The 27,232-nt window shown below is 38.5% G+C and overlaps 1 protein-coding gene across 2 annotated transcripts in view; it reads left to right on the forward strand.

Annotated features, from left to right (window-relative positions):
- The first annotated feature begins 10,440 nt into the window (after positions 1–10,440).
- flrt1a (fibronectin leucine rich transmembrane protein 1a) overlaps positions 10,441–27,232 on the forward strand; it is a 51,974-nt gene continuing 35,182 nt past the window's right edge. For both annotated transcript variants that reach the window (XM_052591581.1, XM_052591580.1), the window contains exon 1: positions 10,441–10,769. The gene's annotated coding sequence lies outside the window, so the exon portion shown is untranslated. The remainder of the gene's footprint in view (positions 10,770–27,232) is intronic.

A 27,232-nucleotide genomic window follows, 5' to 3' on the forward strand; every position in this document is an offset into this window, starting at 1 on the left:
TCTCTCTGTGCACCTCTGTACACACAACATAGCAAGGACGTAGCTTGCGGCTGGGAAGGAGAGAGTGGATGTCTTTGGTGAAGAGCCAAATGTTGGTATGTTGGCTCTCACTGCAGAAGTCAAACCTCCACAACAAAAGGGTTCTCAGGGTCAAGAGGCCTGAAGATTGGAGCTGAAGTGAAGGCCATTCGGAGCACGAGGAAGCGAGAGCTGCATTATAGTGTGGTCATCAATGTAGGAGTCCACTATGCTTCTTGCCCCCAAAGTAGATGGACAAAGACAGCCCTGCCTTGCTGATATACTCCTCCATCGCTCATTGTTCATGCAAGGGCACAAAGAATCACACACATGGCAAGGAGGCACCTGGAAGCAGGCTGAAAGGAAAAGAAGTTTTCCAGACCTGTGGAATCATCATCATCCCTCTCTGTTAGCTGAAGCTGGAGCGTGGAGTTGAGATCTTGATGACAACTGTCTGTGGCAAGAAACAATGCTCACTGGCTTGTGTGTCCGTATCAGATGAATGAAGAAACTGAGTATGTCATGAGACAGTCTTGCTCCTATACGCTCCACTTTGAGATGGAGACAATAAATGCAACTTTTGTTGTCTCAGTCAAGAAATGGTGCTGCATTTCTATATTGAGGGATATATATATATATAAGTGCTGGGCAACAATTAACATTTTTAATCATGATTAATCACATTAATGTCGCAAACTAATCGCATTATGCACAAAACTAATAATGCATTCAAAAGTAGTGTATTGTGCACTTTTCTTCATTTAAAACTAGGCCTACTGCTATATGAAGAACAGTGTAATAACATTTGGTTAGCAAACACTTTAAACAAATAAGGTGCTTTTTACAGCAGTGCTTCTTTTACATAGTAGCAGATAAAATATTTGTTGTAGCCTACATCTCAACTTAAATATAAAACAAGCCATTTGTCACTGCCAGGACAGTAACGTTTTTATAGAAAAACAAGTTATGCTCAGAGTCCAGAGGCTCGATCATAACATTATAACAGAGACCTGCAGGATGGCGGCACCCATTGGAGCAGAGTGTGGTGCGGGACAACACTTGATGTGCAGGTAGAGACTCCTGTGTGCGGGATGGGGAGAATAATAACCTGTATATCAGTCCCTGTCTCGGTTGGAAGAGGTGGGCAAGTGGTTCAGTTATATATAGATCAGTGAGTGAGAGATAACCGCGTGCCCTCCCTGACCCAGGATTTGTCTGTATGTGTATTCAGAGCAACAGACTTTCATAGTAATAAAAAGCTGTGTTAATGTAATATATATAATGTATGTGTTTATATAAAGTGTCTGTATTTATAAATACAACAGTATTATTGTATATATGTTCTTTCGATAAACATGCATACCATATATGTTCTCTACATATATCCGAATTTTACTAGGGTATTTAGAGATGTTAGAAACCTTTGTCTTAATCTATCCAGAGGTAGTGCTCTGAGGGGCTCCGAGTGTGTGTGTGTGTGTGTGGAGACAATATACACTTATACACTAACATACAGTATATGGTAATACCACTCTTGGGAAAAAATGTCATATATTACATTTCTGTATGGATAAAGACAGCAAACATTAATAAAGCACTGAAAGCCGCTATCTACTCAGACTTGTCCTCATTAAAAGAAGCTTGCTGCCATTAATCCATGATCAGTTTGTCATTATTGCGCTCAATACAATAATGGAAATAAAGTGCAGTAACTAAAGAGCAGTGGGGGCGTGGTGTTCCTGTGCTGGCTGGGAACTGGGCAGTGCAGACGTGGGAAGGTCCAGGAAGAGGCAGCTCGTAATTAAATCCTGCTAGGCTCATTCAGGTCTGTGGGTATGATAGCTGACGCTTTGTATTTGGGCAGGATCCCAGTTCATGGCCTTTCTCAGGGCTCATCTGTCCTGCTGCACACCGACTGGTTCTTCAGACACCTTTGAGGAGTGAAGCCCCCCGAAACGAATCATCTGATTGGCTGTGGAAGCATTCATCTCATACAAGGCTCAATTTTAAACGGCCAGCTGCATTGTGTTCAAGTGGGTCAAACAAAGTAAAAAATATATATATATATTTCACATGCAAAAAAGTAATACAAAAACACTTACTTATAAAAGGAAAGAATGATAGAAAGAACTTTTAAACAAAGATCAACAAAAACAGTTCAAGGGCAGAAAGGAAACAGAGATCACACTCCACACACACACACACACATACATGCAACTGTGCACACAGACAACACTTGACACACTTTTTGGAACAAGGATGCTGGGAACTGTTCTTTTTCAGACACAAGAGCATCACTGAGGTTAGGAGCTGACATGGGGCGATGGGTATTGGCTTGCTGTTAGGATTCACCCCAAAGGTCTGGGCACTGTCCAGATCAGTCAGCTTCTTCCTCATCAGACGCAGGAAACTATTTCTTTATGGACCTTGCTTTGTCAAGGGCCACTGAAGCTAAGGCCTATTCTTCTACAGATCTTCTTCTAATTTATGTGGCTGTTAGTAACGGGTGTATCAGACATAGCCAAACATCTTATTAGAAGAAGATATCAGCATAATTTAAGTAGTGTAACTGAGCTGAAGTTATTAGGGTCTTTTTCTCACAAGAACACTATTAATATTCGCTCCAACCAAAACATTAATATTTTCATGTAGCTCAGTTGGTAGAGCATTGCGTTATATGATGATATGTAATCATGCGAGGTTAAAACGTAGATATAGCTCATAATAAGGCGTTTGCACAAATGACCTACATGGTCGTTATTTTATTCATTTATTTCTGTGTAGCAGAATAGGTTCGTTTTCCCAATGTTTTGCTGCAGTCTTATGCATGCTAAAACTTTTTTCTAATCACATCACTTTAATCTCCACATCCCATAATGACAAAGCAAAAACTAGTCTTCAGTATTCAGTGGCTTTGCTACCAGATTAGCTCATGTGCGTTCATTTTCTCCTGCTTTGTGTTGAGGTAGAGGTTCGGGGAAGGTTCCCAAGAGCACAGTGTCCTCCTTTAACAGCAGATGTTTGAAACAACCAGAGCTGTTCCTAGAATTGGCTGTTGGGCCAAATTGAGCAATCAGGGAAGAACGGCTTTGGTAAGAGAGGCGATCACGAAGCTGATGGTCACTCTGAGCCCCAGAGATCACACACGGTCATGGAGAAACCTGGAAACACATCCATCCTGACAGAGCTTGAGAGGATCTGAAGAAAATCTCCAAATCCAGGAGTACAAAACATGTCACATCATCTGCTGTAATGGTGAATTATGTAGCTCTACGTCCACTCTTATAAGATATCCAAAATAGCCTTTGCACTGGTTTCTGCAAGTCAACGGGACTCTCACCCGTTCTTGTGCTCCTCCACCCTCCCCTTCGCGTCTGCCGTAAATGACGTTAATATAGGGAACCCAGACTGTAATTAGATCACATAGACTGGGATACGTATTAAAGACATTAGAGTAAGTGAATGAGTCTGGGACTGCAGGCTATTGTAGATTGGAAAGATATAACATATCACGTAGACAAACAAATCAAGATTTTACCGTAAAACTGTAAAATGATGGACCAGTCATCTACTAAATAATTCTTTGAAATGTGCGTATTTAAAGTATCTGTGTAACTCTTCCGAATGTCAATGAATCTGAGAGACAGTTAGCAAGAAACAATGGAGAAATGGTATCAAAACGTGCTTCTGCTGAGGTTTTAGACAAGGAACTGACCGAAATGTGTTATTGATAGTGGTGCATACAACAGCAACCTAAACGTCCTAAAAAGCTATCGTGCTATTAGTTAACATTATGCACAGACGTAGACGTGAACAAAAGTGAGCTGGGTAATTGATTCTGCAATTTCCCATCAATTTCTACCAGTTAATTGGCAGTGGTTCTGTCTTTGATAATGCCAAGAGTCAATCCCAGTGAAGAGGAAGCACAGTCTGACTTTCACCCTCACATTCGGACAGCTCTGGACATTGCTAATGAGTGATTATACATTATCAGTCTCATGTTTGCTTCTCATCTGCTGCTGTCTGAGCACTGATCATTGCAGAAAAGACTTGTGTGGAGGGAGGCAAACTGTGTGTGTGTGTGTGTGTGTGTGATATTACTTATGCTGACCTGCTGGTAATATGAAGGGATGTTAGTAAAGCTGCCTGATCTCAGGCCCAACTCTCAAAAGTGATGTGTCTGGAAGCAGTAAGTGCTCTGAGGGGCTTTGAGTGTGTGTGTGTGTGTGTGTGTGTGTGTGTGTGTGTGTGTGTGTGTGTGTGTGTGTGTGTGGAGATATGGAGAGAAGCGGGAATATGTTAAATCTGAAGGGAGTGATAGGCTGAGATAGAGAGAGGCTCAGATGAGGAACCTGCGGATGGGAGGTCACCATAGCAACGGCGAAGCCCAAAGGCTTGTTACCGAAACCTGGTTAATTATGGAGAGGGAAAGATAGCTTTATCTCTCTCCTGTGGCATCTCTCCATCCATCCAGCCCTCCTGGAACAAGACACAGAAGGTGAATGAAAAAATGAGAGATAAAATAACGAAGAGAGATAGTCAATGCTGCCAGACAGCGGTAATAAACAGATGAATAAGAATGATTGTGTGTGTGTAGCATGTCTAGACCTGAGGCAGAGGAATCAGGGAGTTTATGTGGACAGACTGCTGATTCTTCATATGGAAATACAGGCCAGGGATTCATTCAACATTTGCACAAACTCTCCTCCAGTAATTCTGTGATGTGATAAACACATACATACATTATATTCTCTAGTGACCTGGAAACTTTATAGGCAAGGCAAGGCAGATATATAAATGTATATAACAAAACATAATAACAATAATAATAATAAATATTAAATAAAAAAATGTTGCTTCCACCAATCAATACATGAGTGAATGAGCAACAGAGAGAGCAACAAAACCTGCATTGCATTGTTAGTGTATATATGACATATTACAGCTCATGACTACAGTGCATACATTAAATCATGAATGTGTTTTGTGAATATGTCTCATAAACTCACAGTGCATCTCTCTCAGCCACACCGAGCTTTATTAATGGACTCACTGTACGTGTGTGGTTTCTGCAGCTACTACAGCATCCAGCTCTGCAGAAGTCAAAGTCACCTTTATTTATATCGCACTTTAAACAAAATACATTGCGTTAAAGCAGCTGAACAACATTCATTAGAAAAACAGTGTGTCAATAATGCAGAATGATACAGTTCTCCTCTGACCAGACGAAACCAGTAGTTCAATTCCAGGCTGCAGCAAAGTCAGATTGTGCAGAAGAATCATCTGTTTCCTGTGGTCTTGTCCTGGTGCTCCTCTGAGACAAGGTCTTTACAGGGGATCTGTATCTGGGCTCTAGTTGTCCTGGACTCCGCTGTCTTTCAGGGATGTAGAGGTCCTTTCTAGGTGCTGATCCACCATCTGGTCTGGATACGTACTGGATCCGGGTGACTGCAGTGACCCTCTGATCTGGACACAGACTGGATCTGGTGGCTACGGTGACCTCGGAACAAGAGAGAAACAGACTAATATTAGCATAGATGCCATTCTTCTAATGATGTAGCAAGTACATAGGGTATTATGGGAAGTGTTTCCGGTTCCGGTTTACTTAATTAATGCAGCCTAAAAATCCTTTAACGGATTTGGATATTAAAAGCATATTAGTATGTTATGTGTATGCCAGGTTAAAGAGATGGGTCTTTAATATAGATTTAAACTGCAAGAGTGTGTCTGCCTCCCGAACAATGTTAGGTAGGTTATTCCAGAGTTTAGGCGCCAAATAGGAAAAGGATCTGCCGCCCGCAGTTGATTTTGATATTCTAGGTATTATCAAATTGCCTGAGTTTTGAGAACGTAGCGGACGTAGAGGAGTATAATGTAAAAGGAGCTCATTCAAATACTGAGGTGCTAAACCATTCAGGGCTTTATAAGTAATAAGCAATATTTTAAAATCTATACGATGTTTGATAGGGAGCCAGTGCAGTGTTGACAGGACCGGGCTAATATGGTCATACTTCCTGGTTCTAGTAAGAACTCTTGCTGCTGCATTTTGGACTAGCTGTAGTTTGTTTACCAAGCGTGCAGAACAACCACCCAATAAAGCATTACAATAATCTAACCTTGAGGTCATAAATGCATGGATTAACATTTCTGCATTTGACATTGAGAGCATAGGCCGTAATTTAGATATATTTTTGAGATGGAAAAATGCAGTTTTGCAAATGCTAGAAACGTGGCTTTCTAAGGAAAGATTGCGATCAAATAGCACACCTAGGTTCCTAACTGATGACGAAGAATTGACAGAGCAACCATCAAGTCTTAGACAGTGTTCTAGGTTATTACAAGTAGAGTTTTTAGGTCCTATAATTGAAACCTCTGTTTTTTCTGAATTTAGCAGTAAGAAATTACTCATCATCAAGTTTTTTATATCGACTATGCATTCCATTAGTTTTTCAAATTGGTGTGTTTCACCGGGCTGCGAGGAAATATAGAGCTGAGTATCATCAGCATAAGAGTGAAAGCTAACACCATGTTTCCTGATGATATCTCCCAAGGGTAACAAATAAAGCGTGAAGAGTAGCGGCCCTAGTACTGAGCCTTGAGGTACTCCATACTGCACTTGTGATCGATATTTACATTTACATTTATTCATTTAGCTGACGCTTTTATCCAAAGCGACTTACAATTGCTATATATGTCAGAGGTCACACGCCTCTGGAGCAACTAGTGGTTAAGTGTCTTGCTCAGGGACACACTGGTGTCAACCAGTGGATTCAAACCCAGGTCGAACCCCACCAATGGCATGCATCTTATCCACTGCGCCATCACCATACATCTTCATTCACTGCTACGAACTGATGGCAGTCATATAAGTACGATTTAAACCATGCTAATGCACTTCCACTGATGCCAACAAAGTGTTCAAGTCTATGCAAAAGAATGCTGTGGTCAATTGTGTCAAACGCAGCACTAAGATCCAATAAAACTAATAGAGAGATACACCCATGATCAGATGATAAGAGCAGATCATTTGTAACTCTAAGGAGAGCAGTTTCAGTACTATGATACGGTCTAAATCCTGACTGGAAATCCTCACATATACCATTTTTCTCTAAGAAGGAATATAACTGTGAGGATACCACCTTTTCTAGTATCTTGGACAGAAAAGGGAGATTCGAGATTGGTCTATAATTAACAAGTTCTTTGGGGTCAAGTTGTGTTTTTTTATGAGAGGCTTAATAGCAGCCAGTTTGAAGGTTTTGGGGACATATCCTAATGACAATGAGGAATTAATAATAGTCAGAAGAGGACCTATGACTTTTGGAAGCACCTCTTTTAGGAGCTTAGATGGTATAGGGTCTAACATACATGTTGTTGGTTTAGATGATTTAACAAGTTTATACAATTCTTCCTCTCCTATAGTAGAGAATGAGTGGAACTGTTCCTCAGGGGGTCTATAGTGCACTGTCTGATGCGATACTGTAGCTGACGGCTGAATGGTTGCAATTTTATCTCTAATAGTATCGATTTTAGAAGTAAAGTAGTTCATAAAGTCATTACTGTTGTGGTGTTGGGAAATGTCAACACTTGTTGAGGCTTTATTTTTCGTTAATTTAGCCAATGTATTGAATAAATACATGGGGTTATGTTTGTTTTCTTCTAAAAGAGAAGAAAAGTATTTAGATCTAGCAGTTTTTAATGCTTTTCTGTAGGATATGTTACTTTCCCGCCAAGCAATACGAAATACCTCTAGTTTTGTTTTCCTCCAGCTGCGCTCCATTTTTCGGGCTGCTCTCTTTAGGGTGCGAGTATGCTCATTATACCATGGTGTCAAGCTGTTTTCCTTAACCTTCCTTAAGCGTAAAGGAGCAACTGTATTTAAAGTGCTAGAAAAGAGAGAGTCCATAGTTTCTGTTACATCATCAAGTTGTTCTGAGGTTTTGGATATGCTAAGGAATTCGGATACATCAGGAAGATAACTTAAAAAGCAGTCTTTTGTGGTAGAAGTGATGGTTCTTCGATACTTGTAACAAGAAGTAGAGTTTACAATTTTGGCTATATGAAGTTTACACAGAACTAAATAATGATCTGAGATATCATCACTTGGCTGCATACTTTCAACATTATCAACATCAATTCCATGTGACAGTATTAAATCTAGAGTATGATTTCGACAATGAGTAGGTCCTGAAACATGTTGTCTAACACCAATAGAATTCAGAATGTCTATAAATGCTGATCCTAATGCATCTTTTTCATTATCGTCATGGATATTAAAATCACCAACTATTGAAACTTTATCTGCAGCCAGAACTAACTCGGATGTAAGGAAATATGAGTGTTGCTTTCAACATTTAAAATGTCTAACATTTAACATTTCACAGTGTCAAAAATACAAATACAAAAGTGCATGCATTGTCTTGTTGAATCTAGAAATTATATTGCTACCCATATTTTTACTTGCAAAAACTATGTTTGACAGTATTTTAAATTAAGGTTAAAAACAAAATATTGTCAATAGTCTATATATCATACTTATAGATTTGACATGCCATCTTCCACATGAGCCAGAAGTATTTAGATGTGATAATTGTCTCCATAATGATGATTAATATTCGTTTGGGATCTTGAACCTTGCATATTCATATTCAAATTTGTGATCTGGTCATGTCAAATGAAAGCAATTGTCAAAATGATAGATTATAAAATAAGCTATTCGCCCGACTTTAAGATTGTCAAACAATTCTTAGTATGAACATGAAGATGTTATTTTAGCATTATTTAAGCATGAAGATGAACCAGTGAAGCAACAGCTGAGAGACATCGTTGAAAGATGTGACATCAATCCTCCACAAATAAACCAACACCAGCAACACAAGCTGCTAAAGGTTCAGCAGCACTAATGAAACCAACACACGGTATGATGCTGTTTGTTCACAAGAACTGTCTGAGAGAGGTTAGACACAAGAGATTCCCGCTGTGAAATTACTGTCGAACTAGTGCAGTTATTAACCTGCAACATACTGTCATCTCACACTAAAAGTGTGCTCACAGAACACTCATTTCCTCTAACTGAGCAGCAAATATCCTTGACAGTAATATTAACAAAGCATAATAAAGATACAATTAACCTAAAAATGACAAGTCATTTATCATTTCCAAACAGGGTCACCAGATCATCCTCACAGTGTGATAACAGCGGCTCTTTCTGCACACACTCACATCAGACACATATAGATGCACTTTATTATGCACACACTGTATAAAAGGCACTACAGCTATAGCTGCAGGGCATGTTCTGCATTCTTCTAATATTTATTTTCCAAGATGTTTGTTGCATAATCTTATTCCGAGGCTCTGAGTGTGAGTATTTAGCCCTCTTTGGGGCATTGGCCTCTTGAGCAGTCCACACACAATTCATTACATTTGTAGAATGAATGTTAGATGAATTTATGGACTATGATGACCATCAGTGAGCTAAGCACAGCTGAGATGAACCTAAAAAAATACTCCATTGTATAGAATATCCTCATTTGTATTGATCCTTACTTAATATCATATGTGTGTATTAGAGTGAGGGAGAAAAACTAAAATGAAAATCTCAACAAAAAAAAAAAAACATGAAATAAGTCTAATAATTCTTATAACTGTATTGTGTACAAACAAACAAATATTATATATTGTTTTGCATTGGAAATATTTTATATGCTGGCATCATCTTCAATCATATTATTAAACACATGTAGTAGGCTACAGCGCTGCCGAATAGGACGTGTTTTGTGAGGTCCCTCTATCTACTTTCAGGGATAATATCTCTAGATGAATTCTCAGATACTGTATGAGAGAGAAAGCCCTCTCCTCTCCTCGTCCGTCACTCCTCAGAGCATACAGCTCTTATTGCACTCTCAAACATCCTCCGCTTGACATCGCTGACAAATGGCAGACGAATCAAGCTGACACGAACGAGACAATACAGCAGCTCTCTAACGACCGGGACTGCGATTCACTCCAGAGAGTCGGCTCGTTCGGACGGGTCATTGTAATGATTCGATTCTTTCGACTCACCATTTCAAAGTGATCCCAGAAATCCAGTAGTGGAGTGTGTTTGTGTGTATAGTGAAACACTTTTTAGTCAAATATAGCAATTTATTTTATTCATATACTTTAGGTTTTGCATTCAAGTTTTCGTTATTTCCCCCCTTTCCATATTTAGCAAGATTTATCTTGTGGGTGGGGGGGGGGGGGGTCATTAGTTATGGCTTCTGCAGAACCCACAGTAGTTCAGCAGGCATTTGGGAATCCGAGAATAAACACTTAGCGAATCAGTTCAAATGAATCAAGGAACCGACTCGTTTGCGACTCGGACTCCGCTACGCCGTGAACCGAGCGTGAATGATGCTCTCGGACTAACAAGGCACAGTGATGCTCAGAGAGGAGGACAGATGACTCGGGGAAGACGGTCTCTCTTCAGCGTTATGATTCATTTAGAGTAGTGTTTTATTACTGCGTAGCACGCGCTGGATTTTATAGCAGAGGAGAACACGATAGGCGATATCGGATGGTCGGTGAAAGGAGGAGAGAAAGGGGGGTGTATGATCTTAATGATGATTTATAGGCTACAGCGGACCGTCACTTAATTCTGAATCAGCCTGAATAGCGTGCAACTTCTGAAGGGAAATAACAGAAACACCTTTTCCTCGGTAAAGGACAGATGGATGGAGAGACAGGCAGAAGAAGGGCTCTCTGATGAAAAGGTAAGTTGTGTTAATATTGCATCTGCTGAGTCTACGCAGTTTCTAGGCTTCGCAGCGCATCCCAGCTGTGGATGAATGCAGCTCTGCTGGAATAAAGCAGCAGACACATGATCTGCTCACACCTGCGATCTGTGTCTCTGCGAGCAATCAGATCAACCTTTAACAACGCGTCCCGTTCCCTTCTGTGGAATAACTCGTGCGTTTTTATCGTTTAAACGAGAAAAAAAAAGAGTTAAATAATAATTAATGCGCGCGTGCTTTGGTGTTCTTGAGCTCATGATAAACGCTCGTGTTATAATTGTGATTCCTGGTGTGTCATCGGCTGGTCACTGGTTAGTCGCTTCACATGAAAGCGCTGCATCAACAGCAGTAAACTGTGCCTGTGCTGCGAACAGTGACGATTCTGGGGTGTACAGGCTGCTCCTGAGGGGGCTGTCAGCTGCAGTCAACATAAAACCTAGCTTTTACCTGACACATATCACTGAAATAGGTGTCACGAGAATCACACCTGTATCTGTCACAGCCCTCGAACAGGAAAAACCGAGAGATGCGCTCTCTGCCTGTCAATCATTTTAACTGCACAGATGACTGGCACTGGGTAGGCTGACGTCAGAGGAGGGCGGGGCCTCGGGAAGAGAAGGTGTTGAGGCTAGCCAAACAATCACCTTCATCACCTCTATTTTTTATTTATTGTGTTACTGTCACATCAGCAGTAAACAGGACTGCTATTGCACATTCAGTATGTCTGCTAAAGAGTGTCTAATTATACTGTTATATCATCAGAAAGACTATTCTTAATCATAACCATCATTTTAACACCAGTCGGGGTCAGGGAATGTTTTTGAGACATCAGTAATAGCTCTAGGTATTCCAGTCTCCAGATGAACGTGAACATCAGTCTGACATCTGTTTGACGCACCTGTGTTATCAGAGAAGACGTGTCTTTGAGTCGATAGGGAAACATAAGACATATCCTCTCAAGCACCGCGGGTTAAAAGGGCTTTAATGTGGCGTTGTTGAATGAATACAGCTCTCCCACAGCACACTAACAACACGTGAACCCGTTTTATGGTGAATGTTCCCCTTTTTCTGGACAGCAAACCTCCATTTATGTTCCATGGAATAAAAACACAGGTTGAAATGTAATTCAATTCTGCATGCTTTCTGCATTTCCATCAAGATATTACATCAACATTTACATGGAAAGCAACATGACTTGTCTTCTTTATCAAATGCATCAAAATTATGTGAGAAAACAAGAAAAATCTGTCCATGCAGAAAGAAAAATAACCTGTACAGATATTTTGTTTGTTTTAAGCATAAACTTAATTAATTGTCATATTTCACTTAAAGTACGTTGTCTTCTCAATCAAATGTATTTTGATTTAATAATACTTGGATATTTGTAAAAGTTTGCAGTGTGTTGTATTGCATGATTAGAGCCGTCATGATGTACTATCTATCATCAGTTCAGTTTGTTCCTGCAATTCAGCAATACTAGTAGTTATTAATAATTACACATAATCAACTATCAACCACAAATACTACATCAGATCAGTCCTAAAAGACTGGAAGGGCACATTTAGGACAAACAAGGACAACGGTGCAGTTATGAGTGAATGGGCTGAATCAGAGCTGCATGAATGAATGTTTCTCCTGGAGAAGATCATCGCTCTCCATCTTCTCCTCGTGTTGTGATGTTCCTCTGATCTCACACAGATCACCTCTCTCTGTGTCTGCTGTGAGCAACCGTGATGCTGAGAAAGCCCAACAGAGGAGAGACGTGTGTGTGTGTGTGTGTGTGTGTGTGTGGACAGCTGGCTAGCAGTAGGGTACAGTGGCACTGCCAAAGGAAGTCCGTCCAGACCACAGCACAGATTAACATCCAAGATCCTGCATGTGACCAGTGCATACTAAACACTAACACGCTTGCAAACGCCTGCTTTCCTAATATCTCAGATAAACCGCTTGGGTCTCAGATGTGCAGTCTGCAAGTGATTTTTCACAATAAAATACTATTCTAGTCTCGTCACGTTTATTTCAATGTGTTAATTTAATTCAAATCCTACACCTTTTTGTTTCTCAGTGTGTACATCACTGGCAGTAAGATTGTAAAACCTTAAATCTATAACATTAGGTTATACAAGTTATACAGCAATAATTATAGCAAAATGTAAATAGTCACAGTGTTATCAATGCATTGTTGCACACATAATTCATGAACACAGAAAGATGTCGACACTACATGCATGCTTTCCTTAAACGCATGCACAATACGTACAATTACACAAGTGCACCGTGATCAATCATGCACAGCACATTCTACACATTTAACGCATGCAACACGCACAAGATTCTAGTCCCATTATGCATCCGCTTCCCATCTCACACAACACTCACATTATGATTCTGTGCGTGTGATGTGTGCTGCACCTGCACTGTAGGACACACACGGGAACACACACACACATTTTACCCCTGTACCCTGACAAATGGAGCGTATTGCATCACATCAGCAGTGGGTAAAACGTTAGCATATTGTGCGAGGAGATTATAAAAGTGGATTTCATAGAAAACTGTGAAGCGGTACAGCTGCTAGCTCAAGGCACACACACACGCTCCTACATACAAATCAAGAGGTGGCCGCCAGTAACCATGGAAACAGGATTAGGCCCACCCCGCTGAAACAAAGCCCTCCTAAAACAGTTCAGATACGGGAGGGACTGAGTCTGATGAATGCATGGGTCGATGGATTCACACGGATGCTGTACTCCAGACTCTTCATCTGTGAGTGTGTGTCCGCCGCAGCCCAGCGCTCTTCACTACCTTGAGCTGATTTGATTGAAGGTGTGTGTGCAGTATTTCGATTTCCTCACAGTTCATTTAAATGCAGGCCCTTACTCCAAACTGGATGTAGAGTGGAATGAGAAATTAAAGGATAGTTCACCTTCAGTCTCTGGTCCTTACTGACTAGCATAGTGTTTTTTAGTTCAGTACAGAACAAGCTTCTTGACTGTCAGGCTGAAATAAAACATAGTGCCACCAGTAACTGTCAAGATTCAGGATTGTGAGTGAAAAACAGCTTTCATAAGGCTGGAAAAGACTGGGAATGAAGCACATAAGTCAGATGTCAACTACTTGTGTGGTGTTCTGTCATTTCTATCCACTTTCACTGATGCACACCAGCAGTCTGGACCTCTTCTGTGGAGAAGCATTAGAAACTGTCCTGGAGCAAAAACCAGCGGGGAACCATTGTGTGACATATTATTTTTCAGAGTAAGATTTGAATGATTGAGTTTGTTTGGAGACGAGGCTGTGTTAGTTTAACTGTTAGTTCCTGATGTGTCTCACAGTGAAAGAGTTTCAGATCTTCACATCGAGTGAACACAAGAGCAAGATACTGTATGTTTCTTCTGTTGGACACAAAAGAAGAGGATTTCCCAAACTGCTGTTTTTCACCCAAATTAAAGAGCAAAGCTCCGAAGAAGAAGACAGAACACAGTAACCCAACACCGTTTTCAACTAAAAACTAATCTTTTTTGTTTTTGGGGGCTTGCAATGGCAAACTTTTAAAAGCGAGTTTCAAAGTTCATGTAAACTACAAAACTGTGAGAGGAACTGTGATCAGGTGCAATAACAGTCTATCACTTTAAAGATGTGCACAGACACCGTGCAGAGATGATGCACACACACAAACATGCAGCCATCTGCTTGCATTGACACACACACACTCACACACACACAGAGACACACACACACACACACACACACGCACACAGAGACACACACACATGCACACACACACATGAACACACACACACACGCACACAGAGACACACATGCACACACACACACACGCACACACACACACACACACACACACACACACACAGAGACACACACACATGCACACACACACATGAACACACACACACACGCACACAGAGACACACATGCACACACACACACACACACACACACGCACACACACACACACACACACACATGCACACACACACACACACACACACGAGCACACACACACACACACACAGAGACACACATGCACACACACACACACACACTCAAACACACACACACACACAAAATGCTTGTTGAACGTTTGTAACTTCATTTTCATCTTTCTGTTATTTGGGCTGGTTGCCAAGGCAACATTTCTCATTTTAATTAGCTTAATGTACTAAAATTAATTAAATAAAATAGTGTTAAAAATGTGACTAAAATTTACAAATACACACTAAAAACATTTAATTAAAATAAAAGTGGAAAACATCAGAATAAAATATTATGCAAAACATTAATAAAAACTAAATTAGCATCTCACTGATAATAGAATAACACTGGTGCCAAATTATTAAAATTAGATGCAAATCAAAACACACATACGGCTGAATGCCATGAAAACTGATTGCACTGTGATTTTATTTGTTATTTCTTTGGCAAACCTTCTCATGTGATGTTTCTCAGAGTGAATCTGTAGATGGTGTAAGATGCTGAGGTTCAGCTGTCCCTGATCAGAGCTGGAGGATCCACACACTGCTTCTATAGTGAGGATGCAGGAGTCAGCACAATCACAACTGATTCCTACAACAAGTGAAATCAGGAACAATTCAGGAGGCATAAAGCATGAGGAGACTGCAGCGTCTGCGCCCCTCCGTCACCGTCATGAACCAGACAAACACTGCCTCCAGACCACCGCAGACAGAAGCACAGCTCAGTCCAGTTCAGACCATCTCAAGCAGCTTACACCAGTTCAGAACCAGACTGGAGTCAGAGACGAGACTAAACATCAAGGGCCAAGCTGCCGTGTGTGTGTGTGTGTGTGTGCATGCGCGTGTTTGAGTGTGTGTGTGCTCCCGTGTGTGTGTGTGTGGTTTTAGTTAACTCTACAGTTGCTGCTCTTGCATTAGGAGACTGATGTTACAGTAAAGTGATAGAGAAACTGCTGCACACTCTTGTGTGATTATCTGCTGCACAAACCATTTCTCTGCCGTGTCTTAGTGTGTAGGTTTTTCTCAGCAGTCCGTGGAAATCAGTCTCAATCAATTGTTTACGCTGCTTTCAGACGTAACACATTTAGATCAGTTCTGTCACCAGACGAGTGTGAGGAAGACACAAGGAAAGACAAACATAACGAACGGAGGACAGTGTGTGACAAAGAGCCTCATTAGATTAATATCAGAACTGTAGCTTTATTTAGAAACACACACTAATTAATGAGAAGCAATCTTGATCTGATGTGCACAGGCTGAGCTCTCCAGGCTGTACTTGTGAAGACACACACACACACACACACACTCACAGAGAAACACACAAGAATGTTATAGAATGTAAAAAATACAGCAGAAGTCAATGGCTACTAGACTAGTGTCTGTTTGGTTCTGCAGGTGTTGACTGGATTGGGAACAAGCGGAGCGTCAGGAGGACAGGGAGAACTATTCCTTTAGTTTTAATTGAATGTAAATTTGAGATAAATCTGAGACATACATTAGCTCAGCGATATATTTAACATCTACAGATCCCTCAGGAGTGTGTACAGAACATGCATTAACCGCTCACGAGCCGTGTGTGTGTGTGTGTGTGTGTGTGTGTGTGTGTGTGTGTACTGTATAAGTGTGTGTGTGTACTGTATAAGTGTGTGTGTGTGTGTGTGTGTGTGTACTGTATAAGTGTGTGTGTGTGTGTGTGTGTGTACTGTATGGGTGTGTTCATTTCTCCCTCCTTCCTCCTGTTATGAATGTTAACACAATCTCATTATGTCCAGCACGTGTATGTTATCAAATTAAGAAATGCCTGTGTGACCTGATGCAATAAATCCCTGACTGACTGCAAACATGACAGACTGACAGATCTCAGACGGTCAGCCAATCAGAACACGGCCAGCCCCAGAGCAAACAACCAATCACAGAGCAGAACCAGAACACACTGCTCGCACTCAGACTCAGACTCAGACTCAGACTCAAACCAGCTCCTTTCAGATCACAACACTTCATCTCAGAGTTACTGTTAGTTCATTAGGATTAAAAGTCTTTCATATTTACTGTGAGTTCTGTTAATGTTGAGGACAGAGAGTGTGTGAGTTATGACACAAGCGGCTCTTGTTGTGTGTGTGTGTGTGTGTTCACTCGCTCAGGATCTTGTGCTAGAGCATAAACACCGGATTACAAACTGTAGATCTGGATTAGGATTTCCCCCATGTCTGTTCCTCCAGATCTGTGTTGTTGTGAAAGATCTCTGAATGAGAGGAGTGTAACATCAGCGGTGCGCAGTGAGACAAACACTCTTGTTTAGAAGCCATTAGAGAGTAATAAAGCTCATCAGAGACTCTTCTGTCAGGAATCAGCTTCTCCATCAGATGTAGAGGTTCAGGTGTGTTTGGAGTCTGAGCAGACAGGTTTGAGACGGACAGGGTTCACTGTAAGAGATGAACGGTCACTGAGAGATTGAGTGACCTGAGCATCTCTCTTCATTCTGATCAGTGTGATTCAATCATCAGCTAATGCTGCTTTTACACTCTTCAGCCACTGGACTGTTTCATATCTAATATAATATATAATATACTTATTTATTTATTATTATTTATTTGTTTTACTTGCTTCAGTCTCGTTGGAAATTGAATCCACTTGATTTAAATTCAATTTAGTTTGGTGTCAAAGAGAAAAGATGGATAAAGCGTATTAGCAGTGAATAGACTTCATCAGAGCTTTATCTTTCAGATCTTTACAGTACATAGTCTACTAATAAATGATCATCTGGGTTTAGAGTTGAGAATCTACAGTCTACAGTTTAAAAAGTATTTTATGATAAGCTCTACTTACTGTACATTTTAAATCATTCCCTCTTAAAAATAAAGTAGCTTGAAAGGTTCTTAGACCAATATAAACAGTGTTTTGTGCAAACGGTGGTTTAAAAAAGACCAAAGTATGATTATGACATTCACTCCTGAACTTCAGCATGCTTCCAGCAATAAAGATACACCGGAACATGATTTTCTTGTGATAAATGGTAGCGTAATGGTTAAATAAATACATGTCACCATATATGTTGTTTGTGTTTAATATTTGTGCTCAGCATATATGTAAGGTGGATGGAAACGAGAGGAGACGAGAAGAGTGTGAACCCTACTAAACAAAGTGTGAAAGACCTGCTGACATGATCTGAGAATGGAATATATTCAGTGTGTTGAACAGTAGGATGTTATTCATATATTCATATCTGCAGTTCACATATTTACTCTCAAGATCCACATGCAGATGAATGCAAGCATTAAAATCTACACCGTTTCTGAGCACACTGTGTAATGCGCAAATACATACAGTCCTTCAGTTTCTTCACATATAAACAACACTCTGTGCATTTCTTCTTGTGTTGTGTTACATTAGAGGATAACTCAGAGATAGAAGACAAGTGGAAACAGCTCAGATGTTTTGTGCATTAAATGAGATATTTTAGCATTTATTTTCACCAAAGCACTTTTGTATCAGTGTAATGCCAGGACATCTTTAAATCAGTCTGTCGGTCGGTCTCTGTGTGTGTCTGTGTGTGTGTGTGTATCTTTTCTTGATCACTGTAGGAGCATCTTCTGTTCACATTGGCTTCAGTTTTGCTCTTGTTTCAAGGTTTTGCTTCATGTCAAACAGACACTTGTTTAGTGAGTCTCTTTTCCTGTCAAGTTGATTTAAATCAAGGTTAAATCAAGTCTTTGGTCTTTTATTTTGATTGTATATTTTCTTATTTGAATAATAAGCTGCAGTTTGGTTGTGAAGACCTTGACTCTGAGGGGAAGTGGATATTTCCACAGAATATATTAAGACTGTGCTTAGAGAAAGAAAAACGTCCTTTAAAGATACATTTGTGAACATCTTACACAATTTTGTGTCTCAGGGAAATGTACAAAACAATTTGGTAGAGTTACATTTGTCAAAATAACCCAAATTGATTTTAACGCAGTATTTATCTTCATGTTGTCTTGATCTCTCTGGGTTGGGTTACATGATTGTAATACCCAGACCTTTTTATTATTATTTTAGTTTTATTAAAATCTCATTAACATGCTGAATGACTAAAGTAACAACACAGGCAACTGTAAAAATCAAAAGGTGAAATGTAATGAAAAGCAAGAATATCTTCAAATAAACAACAATATAAGTAAAGTATAAACATGTATGTGGGAGAGAGAAAAAGTGCAGGAGGGAACAACAAACCAACAGTTACACAGTTAAATGAAATTGCTGTTTAAAATCTATCAAAGCATTGTGGATTAAATATTGAATAACTTGCATTTAAGACCAGATCTGACTCCTTATTATGCTTATTTTTTTCTTCTGTCAATGAAAATAGTCCCACGATGGCTCGTCCTCGTGCTTTGACTGAAAGCCTGTAATAAACTGTACATTATGACAAATCAACAGAATTAAAGTATTTTAATCGTTCCTCTCAAGTTCTCGCTCACTGTTCATGTGATTTTGGTGACACTCTTAGTCAGGGCTCGAGCTGAGGGCGGATGGTGCACCCTTGTTGAAAAAAACGGACAAAAAGCAACCCCTCTGTAAAGCCGCCATCCCTCTTAACCTTTCCCATTAGATAGTAATGTTGTGTAAAACTTATCATGCAAATTAAATATTAAAACTCGGCGAATGGCCAATCAGAAGTCAATACGAGCTGCGCACAAGCTCAAGCTCAAGCAAGTATTCATAATATTTTGTGCAAAATGGTTCAAGCACAACTTCTGAAGTTCTTAAAATGATGATAACAGAAGGAATGATATTTCCTTGATTACAGTTTAACGGTTGATAAGACCTTTCTCTGTCCTAAAGTTATTGTGCTGTTGTGTAACGATGATCAGCTGATAACCATCCATACCTCTGTCACTCAGTTTTGGACTTCATTTCCCAGAATCCTTTGCCTGGACTCATTAGCACTCATTGTTTGCACCTGTGTCTTGTTAGCCCGGTCTGCTCACTATTTATAATCCTGGTTCATTTATAGTTTGTTGCTGATCCTCCTATGTGTCTGTACTGTGTTTCTGAGCCTCGTCTCCTGGTTCTCTCATGTCTTGGTTTCCCTGCCTGTTTTTGAAATACCCTTTGCCTGTTTTTTTCAGGGTCAAAAACATCCACTGCGTGATGAATTCTATTAGAATGCAGTTAAAATGTTCATATAATTCTAGTTATGAAAGAAAGACAATTTTTCCTGTGTGTGTTTATATGTTTTATATTTTTTATTTATAACACCAGCAAGAGTGAATCTGTTTTAAAACAAATCGAGTGAGCCAGTGATTCAATGGTCGATTCATAAAAACAGTCAGTTGCTTTTTCTTATTGAATCAGCTATTTTAAAAGAACCGTTTGATTTAATGATTCAGTGAATCATTTATTGAAACAGTGACTGGCTGCCACCTACTGGTGGATTTATTGTCATGACAGACCTAATCAGCCAAAGTCCAGTACCAGCACAAAAACACACTCACACAACATATTGTTTTGTTAACAACAAAAAAACACCAATTTCAGGCCCCAGGCTCTTTAGGTCAATTAGAATCTGCAAGATGCTAGAATGGCAGTACTATTAAAACTATTTATATAATGTGCTCAAGGTTTATGGGTAAAGAAATGAATAAGTCTATTTTTGATTCTTATGTGTATTGTGAATGAGCAAGAAATAAACTAAAGTGTAAAATGCATTATTTAGTGAATAATAATAAAAAATTCTGTTAAAGATCTCTTTGTGTTTTTGATGTTGCAATGCTTCAAACACATGAGCACATTTTCTTGTAAAATTATTATGTTGTTATTTATTAAATTATGATTTTAAACTAAAGCTAGATTTTTGATTATCATATGGCATTTTTCCTTAAACAGTTCCCAGCAAATATGCAGCAAATAAACAAATATAGATCTCTCAACAGATCAATCTAGTCTCATTTTTCAGCATGAGATAGAGAGAACAGAGGAAACAACAACAACAACATTCTCTCCTAAGTACAAAATGGAGAAGATAAATGCTCTGACGTATTTTGTTCTCATGTATTTAATGTTTATGTATTTATTTATTTAAAAATATTCTTCTTCTTTATTATTATTATTATAGTTTTTTTAAGTTTTGTTTATTATAATAACCCTGCTCTGATGTTGGTTAATGGTCAAATGTCAAATGTTAAAAATAATAATAATAAAATAAACTATAATAAAATAAATATTTTCTTTTTAAAATTATTTTATATATATATATATATATATATATATATATATATATATATATATATATATATATATATATATATATATATATATTAGCATATACTTAGAGAAAATGTTTTACATTTAAAGGTGAATATAATCAGATATAAGTGTTTAGCAAAGACAATTTAAAGGAAAAAAAAGTGAATTCAATCTGAAAAAGGATTCGATTATTGTGGGTTGAATTGTGTGTTTTTCAGCCTCTTGATCATGTGTTCAGTACTTGAGAGCAGCTCGACTGTAACTACCGCTGTCTTTAACATGTTCACTCTTTTTTTATTTCTTTCATCTCTTCTCCACTGATGCATTGACCTTGCTGGCTTCCCACCTTGACAGACTTTAACTTCAGCAGCAAATGTGTGGGGGAAGTCTCACACTCTAAATCGTGTGTGTGTGTGTGTGTGTGTGTGTGTGAGAGAGAGAGAGATGGATCACTGAAGTGTCCAGCACTTAAATTGCCTGTTTATTTCTAGCCACCTCATCATTTCCACTGGGAAGTGATAGCTGGCAGCGTGTGCAGCGGGGTGAGAGTATGTGAGGGTCTTTTTCATTTTATTTTTTGAAGGTGAATGTTCGAGTGGGTTTGATTAATCTGCGTGTTTTTTGCAGTGTGTGTTGGAAAGTTCTGAGAAAGAAATGCTGGAAACAGCGTTGAAACATGATGAAAATGACTGTGTGTGTATGTGTGTGTGTGTGCAATGCACCACTCATGCACCAATTTATATTTAGTGGTTTTTGCAAAAGGTCATCCACTGATTCTTTCCTCTCAATAACAATATAAACACAAAGCAAGCATGACAGCGGTGAGAAAGCAGCAGTTAAGAAAGCATCTGATCATAGTGATGTGGATATGTCTGCAGCAGCTCTGCAGTTCACTGCATCATGTCAACACATGAGCTCAATAACATCACAAAGTGTATATGAGACTGTAGTCTATACAGATCTGGCTAGGTGAAACAATAGTTTGAATTAATCCATTTTCTTTGCATGACACCTTGACATTACAGCACAGAATAATAACCTACACATAAGAGCAGCTCTCAACACTGGTAAAAATGATTAATACATGACAATTCTTACATATAGGACCTTTTGTGTGTGTGTGTGTGTGTGTGTGTGTGTATTCCAATATACTTCAAAGAGGCTTTTGAGCATTAACTTAAGCCAACAAGTTAGCACCTAACAACAATAGTTTGAACATCCTAATCATTTTTACAATGCACAGGGTTGGCTTTAATTTTAAGTTGGATAATATATATATATATATATATTTACAGTTGTGCAGTAGGGTCTCCTAAAATAAGAGAATATTATTATAAATATTTGAGTTCATATGGAGTTCTCTGACTCTTGAATGCAAACAGCACATCTGATCCCCGTCTGAGAGCCACAGAGCCGCAGTGTTTGCACGCTTCATGGGTATAAACCTACGAATGGCTTCATCCGAGCTGCATCTGCATATGGGAGAAAGAAAAATGTACACACATCAAAAAAATTACACACTTCACCTTTAAAGACGTCTCATTTATTTTTGTATTCTTTCCAACGGAACTAACACATTTTTCTTTCTGCCTATTTTTCTTTTTCATCCAGAAATAATGGAATCGTGAAAACCCCACATTTTCTTTTAAATGTTCCAATCTTTCAGTTTCTTTTAATATTGTCTTTGAGCTTTTTTCTGTTCTCTGTTCACTGAATGAGTCATACAAAAACTCATCTCCTCAGGATCTCTGAGGAGAACTCAGAAGAAAATAAATGTATTGAACAAGGTTCAAAATGACACCAAAATTAACAAAAGGAGTAAAGAGCAATGTATGAGAAAGTGGATTCACAGTCGATGAATCCCTCCTGTGTGTCTCTGCCTCTGACTGGGGCTCATTTAATGGTTTGCACGCGTCGCTGTGGAGGTGTTTGAACAGCAGTGTGGTTTCTCATCTCACTCTTCTCCTCAGATCTCTCTCTGAATGACTATTATGCCTCAGTGCATTAAGAGTCTGCTCACATCACTCTGTATGTGTTTATGTGTGTGGCATCCAATCATTTCAGATTACTGCACTTTCTGTTACTCCCACGGCTAATTAACAGTAAACTACAAGCCTTCAGCAGCACGGCACGGCTTCATCTGTGTGTGCATGAAGAAATGTCTTTCCCTGGAATATGTTTAAATGATATATTCACACTGAATAAATAAATGGGTGATATATACATTTTTTTTCCTTCAGTAGGACAGTAAAGAAGATGGAAAGTGTGGTACTTGGTGATTCATAGAAGGCAAGTCAGCAGCTTCCAGTTTTTGAGAATTAAAAAAGGCATAACCAGGAACACTAAATTAACCCGTGGCTCATTCCCGTGAATCGTTCTTTTGAACTACCAGTTAATTTTAGTGAATACAGTGAACCAGTTCACCAAATCAGACTGAAGCATTTTCTTCAAGTTATTATTCAGTTATAAAACGTCATCACCATGTGCTAGTGGTAAACAAAAAAAACATGACCAATCACAGTTTGTTCTAAAAAAAAAATGTAGTATGTAGCTCTCAAGTAACACATCATATGAACTGAATTTAAATTAAAACATTACAGATGGACCATAAAGTGAAGAAAGACAAGAAAAACCTCGGAACAAGAGAGAAACAGACTAATATTAGCGTAGATGCCATTCTTCTAATGATGTAGCAAGTACATCAGGTGCTATGGGAGATGTTTTCAGTTCTGGTTGACCTAATTAATGCAGCCTAACAATCTGGATTTGAATAATATAAATGTGTTAGTGTATTATGTGTAAGCAAGGTTAAAGAGATGGGTCTTGAATCTAGATTTAAACTGCAAGAGTGCGTCTGCCTCCCGAACAAAGTTAGGTAGATTGTTCCAGAGTTTAGGTGCCAAATAGGAAAGGATTGAAAAGGCTACGAACTGATGCCGGTCATATAAGCATGAAGAGTAGCGGCCCTAGTACTGAGCCTTGAGGTACTCCATACTGCACTTGTGATCGATATGATAACTCTTCATTCACTGCTACGAACTGATGCCGGTCATATAAGTACGATTTAAACCATGCTAATGCACTTCCATTAATGCCAACAAAGTGTTCAAGTCTATGCAAAAGAATGTTGTGGTCAATTGTGTCAAACGCAGCACTAAGATCCAATAAAACTAATAGAGAGATACACCCACGATCAGATGATAAGAGCAGATCATTTGTAACTCTAAGGAGAGCAGTCTCAGTACTATGATACGGTCTAAATCCTGACTGGAAATCCTCACATATACCATTTTTCTCTAAGAAGGAATATAATTGTGAGGATACCACCTTTTCTAGTATCTTGGACAGAAAAGGGAGATTCGAGATTGGTCTATAATTAACTAGTTCTTTGGGGTCAACTTGTGTTTTTTTGTGAGAGGCTTAATAACAGCCAGTTTGAAGGTTTTGGGGACATCCTAATGACAATGAGGAATTAATAATAATCAGAAGAGGATCTATGACTTCTGGAAGCACCTCTTTTAGGAACTTAGATGGAATAGGGTCTAACATACATGTTGTTGGCTTAGATGATTTAACAAGTTTATACAATTCTTCCTCTCCTATAGTAGAGAATGAGTGGAACTGTTCCTCAGGGGGTCTATAGTGCACTGTCTGATGTGATACTGTAGCTGACGACTGAATGGTTGCAATTTTATCTCTAATAGTATCGTTTTTAGAAGTAAAGTAGTTCATAAAGTCATTACTGCTGTGGTGTTGGCAAATGTCAACACTTGTTGAGGCTTTATTTTTCGTTAATTTACCCACTGTATTGAATAAATACATGGGGTTATGTTTGTTTTCTTCTAAAAGAGAAGAAAAGTAATCGGATCTAGCAGTTTTTAGTGCTTTTCTGTAGGATAGGTTACTTTCCATCCAAGCAATACGAAATATCTTTAGTTTTGTTTTCCTCCAGCTGCGCTCCATTTTTCGGGCTGCTCTCTTTAGGGTGCGAGTATGCTCATTATACCATGGTGTCAAACTGTTTTCCTTAACCTTTCTTAAGCGTAAAGGAGCAACTGTATTTAAAGTGCTAGAAAAGAGAGAGTCCATAGTTTCTGTTACATCATCAAGTTGTTCTGAGGTTTTGGATATGCTAAGGAATTCGGATACATCAGGAAGATAACTTAAAAAGCAGTCTTTTGTGGTAGAAGTGATGGTTCAACCATACTTTTAACAAGAAGTAGAGTTTACAATTTTGGCTATATGAAGTTTGCACAGAACTAAATAATGATCTGAGATATCATCACTTGGCTGAATAACTTCATCAGAAACCCTGTTTTGAGACTAGATCTGCCTTTAAGAGCCATACTATACAGATAAAGTATGGGTTTTATTACTTTATTTATTACTATTACTCTGAGGGTTTTTTTAGGGTTTAAACACATACACACACACACAGTTAATTTGGTTCTCAGTTTTTTATGCTGTTTCTTGTCAGTATATGAGTTCTGCATGCAATTAATTAAAACGTGCCTCCATCTGACAGTAATTCCAGCCTCCAATGTATTCACAGAGTTCACAGCACATCTCCCTTCCTCCCAGTCTTCATCATTCCTCCTCATTTTCTCATCTCTCACTAAACGATGAATTGAGAATTAAAGCAATGGTGTGTGTGTTTTGCATATAGCCGGGTTTTGTGCCTTTTAGAACTGAAACTTACATCTCCTGAATCTGAATTTATATAGCAGACAAGCTAAAATAAGATGAAAAGAAATTCAAAGAGATTCACATACAATAATTTATGTTAGTGTAGTTTATAGAAGCTTGTTTCCTAGTATTTTTTGTTTTATTCAGTGGCAGAAACAGACTTCCATAGTAGTTTTAAATAATGCACTTATATATATATATATTTTTTTTTCTGTATGAATTAATCATATGATTATAAGGGATATTAATAAGAATTATTAGTATGTGTATGAACAGTAAGTGCCCATTTTATTGCTACACAACTGAAATTCAAATAAAATGTCCTTTTCCTTGTGACGTTATTTCCAGGACTTTTAAACATGCCCATTCTCTCTCATTACTGTAATGTTGCAATGAATATTAGAGAAATAGATAGATCATGAGAGCCATTTCCTGTTCTGCCGTCAATATGCTAATTTAAAATATCATTATGTCCAGAATGTATTAATTTTTTATTGCAGTTCTACAGTAATAAAATCTAATGAGAATCATCTGCGAGAACAATAAGGATTACAAACAAATTAAAACAGAAACAAAAAAAAAAAAAAATCCTAATGAGATTTCTGGTGGAAAAATAAAATAGCATTGCAATGCATCATAATATTCTTTATCTTAAAATAAGGATGACGTAAGGATAAAAATAAAAATAATAGAGATTTGAATTTTATTGAAATTTAATTAGAGATGAAATAGAGGTGAAATTCAACTTAAGATGGTTAATTTTCTTCCTGGTAATTGGAAGATCCTTTAATGTCATTGCTGTTCCAATCTACATTTCAGAAGATTATCACAAATTGCTCTGATTTTCCCAAACACCAAAGATTTTAGCCTGAACTCAAAAGAAAGAGAAATACAGCAGTTAAAGCAGATTTAGCAGATTAAATCTTTCTTAGCATGTTATTGTCTATTTTTATTTCTCAAAAAAACATTTGAATGAACAATGTAATTAGATTGATGAACAGTAAGAACTGCATGTATTTTGAGCTATGAATGAGCAATAAAAACATCTCTGGGGATATTTTAATCTTTTTGAAACACTCTGAAAGACAGAAAGGCACAATATTGGTAGCTCTGTATTTGTATGGTTTGAGATCTCGTTTGTTAACCTTTGCATTTTACATGGAGGTCAGAGGATTCAATTTTATTAGATTACATTTAGCATTTTTATAGCCATTCAGCATTCTGGCTTCAGGCTGAATGGATAGGTTTTATTGGCAGATTTTGGACTCTATTGAGAGTGTCTGTCAGCACGAAGACTGACTGATGGCTTTAGAAATCTTCCAGTGACACATCCTCTAGCAATCCAGTCTTAAAAAGTTATTACGAATGGCATCCAAATAATATTCTGTATGCTGTACATTTCTTTCTGTATTGCAGAGGCTGGTTCTCTGTTTCATGAATTGATTTTATTTTTGTTTGTGGGTGTTTGAAACTGAAGCTTGTGAATAGAAGTAGTTCTAAAGCAGGCGGTATTTTAACTTTCCTTCTCACCCTGTG

Source organism: Carassius gibelio, chromosome A5, assembly GCF_023724105.1.
Source record: "Carassius gibelio isolate Cgi1373 ecotype wild population from Czech Republic chromosome A5, carGib1.2-hapl.c, whole genome shotgun sequence".
Classification (NCBI taxonomy): domain Eukaryota; kingdom Metazoa; phylum Chordata; class Actinopteri; order Cypriniformes; family Cyprinidae; genus Carassius; species Carassius gibelio.